This window comes from Macaca nemestrina, chromosome 1, assembly GCF_043159975.1.
Source record: "Macaca nemestrina isolate mMacNem1 chromosome 1, mMacNem.hap1, whole genome shotgun sequence".
NCBI lineage: Eukaryota > Metazoa > Chordata > Mammalia > Primates > Cercopithecidae > Macaca > Macaca nemestrina.
In genome coordinates, this window is record NC_092125.1 from 99,654,799 (window position 1) to 99,664,302 (window position 9,504).

The window sequence follows — 9,504 nt, forward strand, 5'->3', positions numbered from 1 at the left end:
GATAAGGTGATATCTCATTGTGGTTTTGACTTGCATTTCCCCGATTAGTGGTGTTAAGCATTTTAAAAATATATTTACTGTGTATTTGTATGTCTCCTTTTGAGAAATGTCTATTCAGATTCTTTGCCCACTTTTAATATAATTATTTGCTTTTTGGTATTGAGTTGAGTTCCTTGTATATTTTAGATATTAGTCCTTGTCACATGAATAGTTTGCAAATATTTTCTCTCATTCAACAGGTTGTTGTTATTTTTAAGAAAGCATTTCCCAACTTGAAATTATATAAATACTTACCTATATATATTTTTCTACTGCTTGTTTAGTTCCATTTTTTACTTGAAATCATTACCCTGTAGACGTTATTTGGTGTGATACAAGAAGTAGAAATTTAATTTAATTTATTTCAAATGATTAACTATTCAAAGATTAATCAATTTTTTATACCATTTCACATTTCTTCTCTGTATTTGCAGATTAATTATAAAGGAAAGCACTGATCAAAAGTTACACACTGGAGGCCCGTGGCCATATCTAGCCTATGAATATATTTAGTTCAGAATATTTTTGAATTAGTTATCTGCATCTAATAATCAGAAAGTTTTATACAAGAATCTGTTTTTACAAATTCTCCTTAAAAATCAGAATACTGGCAACTCTAGACTCACAGTCTCCCTTGACAAAAATATGCAGGAGCTGGGAAGCAGTTGCTTTCTGTCATCAGGAAAGGTCCCCACCAGTGTGCTTTATTCATTTTTGTTGTCTGCCTGATCCCTGGAGGCATTTGAGGATGCAACCACTGCTATTAAGTTTTGTATATTTATTTTGCAATTGGACACATTACACGAATTCTCTAATTAGTACTAACCATTTTGTGGCTAATTTTCCTGGGTTTTCAAGTAATTATATCATCATGCAAAAAAATTACAATTTTGTCTTCTCTTTTCAAAATATATACTTTCTAATTCTTTCTTCTCGCCTTATTACAGTTGCCTAAAAATTTCTCACATTTTGAATAATGGTTATGACTGTTAATTTTAACTTTAATTTTTAGCGTGACAAGATTGAGAGGTGCCTAAATGGCTGGTTTGTTTCTGGGTGTGTCTCTTTCCAGGAGAGATTGGTGGGTGAGTCAGTGGACTGAGAGAAGACAACTTGCCCTTGTTGGGGGCAGGCGTTGTCCAACTGGTTGGGGGCCTGGTTGGAACAAACAGGAGAAAGACAGGAGATTCTCTGTTTCTGCTGTCTTTCTTCTGGAGTGGGATGCTTTTCCTCCTCTTGCCCTTGGACATCAAGCTCCAGGTTCTTTGGCTTTTGGACTCTGAGACTTGCACCAGGGACCTCCCAGGGCTCTCAGGCCTTTGGCCCCAGACTGGGGACTGCACGGTCAGCTTCCCTGGTTCTGAGTTCCCTGGTTCTCTTTAGCTTACAGGTGCTGGTCGTGAGACTTTGCCTCTGTGGTCATGTGAGCAGCCAATTCCCTCATAAATCCCCTCTCATCTGTCCTACTGGCTCTGTCTCTCTGAAGAACCTTGACTAACACAATGGTCGTAATAGCAGACATCTTTATACGGTACCTAATTTTAATGGGAATGCCCCCCCGTGCTTGACTTTTAGGTATGAAGTAAGCATTTTTTTTATTGTGTCAAGGAAGTATATTTTTTGTAGTTCTCTCATGTTTTGATTTTGTATTAATATCAGTAATATATGTGGAATTTGATCAGACCAAATGACTTTTCAATATCTATTGATATTACCCTGTGACTTCTCTAAATTTAATATATTATAATAAGAGATTTTTCTAAGGGTTCATATGCTTCACATAGTTTAAGCCATGTATGTATTTTTATTATGAATCCTACCAATATCTAACACTACCTAATAAGCCCTAATAATATACTTCTTAATCTAATTTGCCTTTAAAAGGCAATTAGGAAATTTTTATCTGTTTTCATAAATGAGATTTGTCTATTGTAATTGTTCTTTCTCTTTTTGGTGCTTTGTCATTTTTTTCTTATTAGAAAATGTCTTTTCAACACAACTAAAGCAGCAGCTCAAGTTTTTTTTCTTTTTCTTTTTCTTTTTTTCGTATATGATTCCAATTATATAATATTCTGGAAAATTATGGAAACAGTAACATTCTAGAAAATTACAGAGACAGTGAAAAGATCAGTAGTTGCTAGGAGTTGGGTAGAGGAAGAGATAAAGAAGTGAAACACAGGATTTTTAGGGCAGTGCAACTATTTTGTATGATATTGTAATGATAGGCACACACATTTGTCAATATCCACAGAATATACAACCCCCAAAATAAACCCTAATGTAATCTATGGATTTTGTGATGATGACATGTCCATGTAGGTTCATCATTAGGTAACTAATGTACCACTCTGGTGACGGATGTTGGTAAAGGGGGTGGCTGGGGGTTGGGGCAGGCAGGGGGCATAGGGGTACTATCTATACTTCTTACTCAATTTAGCTGTGAAACTAAAACTGCTCTAAAAAAGTCTATTAATTAAAATTTAAAAATGAAATAATATGAGGCTCATTATCAAGCTCTAGAGCCGGAAGAAGCACCTGTCTGACCCAGAAAAAGACCCTGTGATGGCCCTCCAGCAGCATCCTGCATTGGCCCACGTTGCAGATCTAAGGCAGGTGTCCTGGGCAAAGGTGAGCAGAGAGTGCTCTTCAGAGAAGAACTGTAACCACTCAGTGGGCTTTTCTTGCCCGCTGCTCAGATACAGCTAATTTATCAAGACAGGGGAATTACAATAGAGAAAGAGTTTTACACACATAGAGCTGGCTTAAATGGGAGACCAGAGTTTTATTATTACTCAAATCAGCCTCCCTGAACATTTGGAGGCTAGGGTTTTTCAAAGATAGTTTGAGGATAGGGGGATGGCTAGGGAATGGGTGCTGCTGATTGGTTAGGGGATGCAATCTTAGGCGTGTGGGAAATGGTCCTCATGTGTGCTGAGTTTGCTTTAAAATATACTTCATTTAATATCTCTACTGCTGACCATACTTAATTCTTTAATTGCATTTACTGGTACTTTTTAAAATTCTCTAAAAAGTTAATTTTTCATTTACATATTGTGATGGCTAATTAAAATTAATGCATAAATGCATCAACCTGACTTGGCTAAGGGATGACCAGATAGCTGGTAAAACATTTCTGGATGTGTCTGTGAGGTTATTTTCAGAAGAGAGTAGCATTTGAATCAGTAGACTGAGTAAAGAAGACCACTCCACCAGTGTGAGCAGGTGTCATCCAATCTGTTGAGGGTCTGAATGGAACAAGAAGGTGGAAGAAGGGTGAATTTGTTCTCTCTTCTTTTTTCTTAATTTATTTTTTATCTTAAAATTTTTTTCCCTCCCAGCTGCACACTGATGTTCTCTCTTCTTGAGCTGGGACATCCAACTTCTGCCCTCAGACATCAGCTCTCCTGATTCTCTGGAGTTTGGGCCTGGCCTGGAACTATACCGCTGGCTCTTCTGAGCCTCCAGCTTGCAGGGGTCAGATTGTGGGACTTTGCAGCCTTCGTAATCCCATGAGCCAATCCCTCATAATAAATCTCTTTATGTATATCTCTCTCTATATATACCTTTTTGGTTCTATGTCTCTGGAGATCCCTGATTAATACATATTATTTTCTTTTCTACTTTTTTCTTTTCTTTTTCTTTCTTTTTTTTTTTTTTTTTTTTTACAATTTTGATGTGAAGCATATTATACATACAAAATAGAGTAAAACATGCATTTGTACAGTGTAAAGGATGATAATATAATAAACACCCATATAGTCATCACTTAGCTTAAGACATAGAATATCATCAATGCCTAGAAATTGTTTTCCAGTTGCATTTTTCTTCTTTCTCACACAAAACCATTATCCTGAGTTTCGAGTTAAAATATCCTTGCTTTTTACTGATAGTTTCACCTCTTAATGTATCCTTTAACAATATATTGTTTAGTTTGGCTGTTTTTAGTCTTCACGTATGCAACTACTCCTTGATTTATGATGGGATTACATCCTGATAAACCCAAACCTAATGTAAGTTAAAAATCAGATGGGTTTATCAGGAGTGTACTGAATGCATATTGCTTTTGCACCATGGTAAAGTCAAAAAATTGTAAGTCAGGGACCATCTATATAGAATCATATGGCATATATATTTTTATGATACCCTTTTTGCCCAATATTATGTGTATGTGAGCCATCCATGCTGACGTATGCAGCTGAGGCACACTTATTTACACTGCTGTATATATTCCATTACACACATTTATTATCTCTTCTGCCTTTGAGTGACATTTTTGCATTTAAGGTTGCTAAGGAGAAATCTGCTATTTCGCAGTGTAAATGGCCTGTTCTGTTTTGTTTTCAGCCTGGATGGTTATAGGCCTTTTTTCTTTATCTTTGATAGTCAATGTTTGCTAGAATAAATCCAGATACATTTTATTAAGTTTGTCTGGCACTCCTCATATTGGCCCCATTATTTCTATATATGGTCATTTTTCTCCATTTTCTCATCCTTACAATGGAAGGCTTATGCCTGTCCAGCATGGGAATGGGTAAGTGTTCTCTCAGAGATTATATGTCCCTGTGAAAGCCTTTCAGTCTTGGCACAAGAAATAAGTTTATATTTTCTTGACCTTAACCACCTTAAAAGTGTCATGGTGTGTGAGGAGTAAGAAGAGATGTGGCCGGCCGGGCGCGGTGGCTCAGGCCTGTAATCTCAGCACTTTGGGAGGCCAAGGTGGGTGGATCACGAGGTCAGGAGATCGAGACCATCCTGGCTAACATGGTGAAAACCCATCTTTACTAACACAAAAACTTAGCCAGACGTGGTGGCGGGCACCTGTAGTCCCAGGTACTCAGTAGGCTGAGGCAGGAGAATGGTGTGCACCCGGCAGGCGGAGCTTGCAGTGAGCCGAGATCGCGCCACTGCACTCCAGCCTGGGCGACAGAGCGAGACTGGGTCTCGGAAAAAACAAAACAAAACAAAACAAAACAAATAAACAACAACAACAACAAAAATCAGAAGAGACGTGATCATAGGTAGGCAGCCTCATCTCTGCCTGAAGGGCTTCTCCTGGAATTATCACACCAGCTGAAGCCCACCGGGGCAGGCAGCAGTACCCCTCCAGCCAGCCTGGCGGCCCTCCCCAAGAGCAAACCTCATCAGTACCTCTGCTCCATTCTCCATGCCTTCTGTGCTGTGAACAAGCCTTGAGCATGCCTGGGACCACCTGGCCCTCCTTGAGAGCTCCAGCACCTGTTTCCTTCTCAAGGTGGTGGTGGAGTTTGAATTTGGCACTGTCCTCAACGGAATGACAGTCTTATGATCATCACTCATCTCTGGTCCCGTCACACCAAGGAGTGGAATGTTTGTCCTCTTCTTTTGCTTAGGTCATTTCAGCTGCAAATTAGGAAGGGAGAGTGTTAAATTCATTGGCTCAGATTGTCATGCTGATTTGGAAACACTGGCTATTCCACTTGTATTGACTCTCAAGTTGAAAAGTGGGCCTTTTGTGCATTCAGGATGTCTCCCAGAGCCTAGCGAGGAGGGTAGAGATGGATAGGCAGCTTCTTTTTTCCAATCCAAACTTGAGAAAATTTCAGCTGCATCAGCAGGTTACAAGGGAAACTACCTGAATGCCACCTGGGATTTATAGACACCTGGGGGATAAGCATTTGTTTCTAATGTGGAATAAGATAATCTTTTCCTCCTAGCTTCTGGACAATAGAAAGGGAGTCTGACCATTTGCCAAACATATCGTGGAAGGGGAAAGTACATAGAACTGGAGATTGGACAATGTCCTTAGTATTCTTCCTTTACAGAAATTCTGTGACTAGTGTTTTCTTTGACTAGAGATGAAGGGCTCCATCTCTCTAATCTTGAAGTCCTGAGATATGTGCCTGCTTGTTCAATGTCACCTAAGGCTTTTTAGTCAGTGTTGAAGGATGGGGCTGTCTTATGATCACACAGATATGTTTTATTGTCTTAAGGGCCTGACAAATCAGGGATACCTTCTAGTTAAGTTCCTCTTGAAGGGCCTGAAGTCTCCTTAGTACTCAGCATGCAGTTCAGATGTTTCCCTTTCTCCTGGGAAACAAATAGGATTCTCAAATTGTGACTTTGTTAATTGTTCTGAAGCAAGTTGCGTTAAAATTTATATGCACCTTTCCAAGAGAAGATAAATTATACATATTACAAGAAGGAGAAGAAAAGACACAGTGATTATGAAATTCCTCAGAGAAAGGTTCTTTGTTCTTTGCGTGCCGCATAATGTATCTGTCAGAGCAGACCTGTCCATTCAGCAGGTCTAAGATGGCAGTGAGTTATGACTGGAGGACTCAACCTTATCCTCCTCATTATTGGGAATATAATCGAAAGGTCAGAATACTTCCCCTTTGAGAGTTATCCAAGCCAGGGGCTTGGCTGTGGTCTATGGGTCTTTAACTTGAGGACGGGGGAAGATAGGGTAGGGAACGTGGTCTTAGATTTCTCAGATATTTGAAAATAACTTTATCTTCAGTCAAAATCTGGAAACTGTACACATTACAATCAAGTGTTTCTTGGACTTTCTAGGGTAGAGGAAAAATGGGACAATAAACTAACTCTTTTATTCTTTTATGTCTGTTGGAGTCTTGAATATCATTTAGCCCTGATATCATTCAGTTGGGTCCAACCTGAGAAGGAGAACATCTCTGATTTGATAAGCTTCTAAAGTAGTGTACATGTTGCATTTTGATCACAATAAGACAGATTATATAGAGTGCTATGAGACAGAGACAGGCCAAAATAACTTTACTCTCTTTATATTCCTTTTTTTTTTCTTACATAAAAGGCTGGGCAATATTCAGGCATTGCCCATCCTACTCCTGACCCTGTGCAATTGTCCAGAAAGTCCCTGAGCCCAGAGCTGGGTGCAGGCTGTGCCTACAGCAGTCCTTGGGGGTAACCGGTAGCCTGTGGGGGAGGAGGACTATTCTGACCTCCTTTTACAACTTTCGCAAGGGCAGGCAATCTGGATCAATGGAGTTAGCTAATCATAACTTCCTCAGTTATTTTATAACTCTGTGCCTCAGTTTCCTCTTCTCTAAAATGATGGTAAAAATAGAATGTCCTTTTTAGAGATGTGAAAATTAAATGAGGTAAAGCTGTTAGGAGGTTTCAGGGCTAGAGTAAGTGCTTAATCAATAATTATTTGTGACATTATTATTACCTTATTTGGATCATTGGAGAGTAAATTTCTCCCTATTCTTGAGTAGAAATGCTTAATAATCAAACAATTTGGTTTCTAAGTGAAGATGAGCTTTTAGTGGGAAATTTACAGATATCTTATGCCTCCCCTTCTTGCCTATACAAAACCTATTTTCGCCGGGCGCGGTGGCTCAAGCCTGTAATCCCAGCACTTTGGGAGGCCGAGACGGGTGGATCACGATGTCAGGAGATCGAGACCATCCTGGCTAACACGGTGAAACCCCGTCTCTACTAAAAATACAAAAAAAAAACTAGCCGGGCGAGGTGGCGGGCGCCTGTAGTCCCAGCTACTCGGGAGGCTGAGCCAGTAGAATGGCGTGAACCCGGGAGGCGGAGCTTGCAGTGAGCTGAGATCCGGCCACTGCACTCCAGCCTGGGCGACAGAGCGAGACTCCGTCTCAAAAAAAAAAAAAAAAAAAAAAAAAAAACTACAACAACAAAAAAAACCCAGCAAAACCTATTTTCTTGGTGGGACACCGAGAGCCTTATAAACTTTGCTTACGCACAATAGAGAATATTCACAAAGTCTCTTAATCTCATCCAACTCCCATGAGAAGGAACACTGTTACATAGTGATGACAGTGGATCTCAACTTCATCATGAATTCTTCCCAAGAGACTCCTGAAACATTTATTTTATAGCAAAGATGCCTTCCAGCAAGATTGACTATAAAAAGAATTCTCTCTCTCATTGACTTGTTTTATAAAATCAAAGACATGATCTCATGGAAGAAAATCTCCCAGTTGATTTGACAAAAATGCTTAGTTAAGGAATGAGTAGATGATGTGTTTGTTTTATTCCACAACTAAGTTGTAAGGTCTGAAAGGGAAGGGAGCTAGATTCCTATTTTTGCAGATTACAAAGACTCAGTACATCGGACTGGCGTGGTGGCTCATGCCTGTAATCCCAGCTCCTTGGGAGGTCAAAGTGGGAAGATTGCTTGAGCCCAGGAGTTTGAGGCTGCAGTGAGCTGTGATCACGCCATTGCACTCCAGCCTGGGCGACAGAGCGAGACCCTGTCTCTAAAACAAAACAAAACGAAACTAAACAAGAATAGATTTAGTACGGGACCCTAAAATGTGCTGGATACAGTAAATGTTGACGTGGGCTGACCAGGTCCGAATAGTAGAAACAATATTTTTGAAACTTTAAGAAGAAGATTCATGTATGAAAAGATAAAAATAGACGTGCCTAGATGTGGGAGTGAAGAGAGTAGCCACACTCACTTGACTCTGCCTTTCCTAGAGGGCCCTGAGGGTGTCCTTTAGCGCTTTGAGGGCCTCTGAGAGGGCCTGACCCTGTTTGATTGAAAATGAGGCTCCTGAGACAAAGTGACTTAACCAAGTCTATACCAAATTATTTATGGTAAAATCAGGACTAGGACTCAGGCCTTTAACTGAACTTGGAGATGCCAAGATCTCCCTTCTGCTTTCTCTGTATGAAAGGAATTTTTCTTATTTTGATTTACACCTGAGACTAGTATAATTCCACATCAACCAGCTCCTATTATATTTCCTGTGAAAGGAAGTTGGATGCAATATCACAATTGACCAATAGATGTCACTATATGCCATATTATTGTGCATGTGTGCATGTGGCCGCCTGCCTGAATTTTGCTTGAATTTCTTAATTGGGGTGGGGTCTGTAGACTTCTGGGAATCACTGGATCTATTTGGGAGACGCAAAAGAACTATGAGAATTTTAAAAATTGCATTTTAAGCTTGATAAAAGTTTTATCAAATCAAGAATTATTCGACCTGCTATAAAGGCAAAACTGTTACTTGAAACCTTTTTTAATAGGAAAAAAGGGATGTTTTTCAAGTTGAGCTCCCTGGATGAGAAGTGGAGTTAGTGGGGCTAGGGGAGCCCCTAACTTCTATTCAACTGGCAAAACCTCCCCTTCCACTTCATAGAGAGGAGTCTGAGGGATTGAAGGGCATGAGATTTGACAGAACTGGGTCTAAGTCCTGGTTCATTTGTTAGCTGTGTGATCTTGAGTATGTTGTTTAACCTCGCCTAGCCCCGCTTTCCTCAGCTGTAACATAATGACACTGATCATGTGGTGTTGTAAGCATGAAATGAGACAATATGTGAAAACACAAAGATTAACCGTCATTATTAACTATAACCATTTCACTTTACGAAGGCATTTTTATAACTAAAAATGCTTGGAAAGTACTGACTAGTCAAAGTTTTCATTTTAAAAATGGGACTTAAGAGGCCAAGTGATTTGGTTCT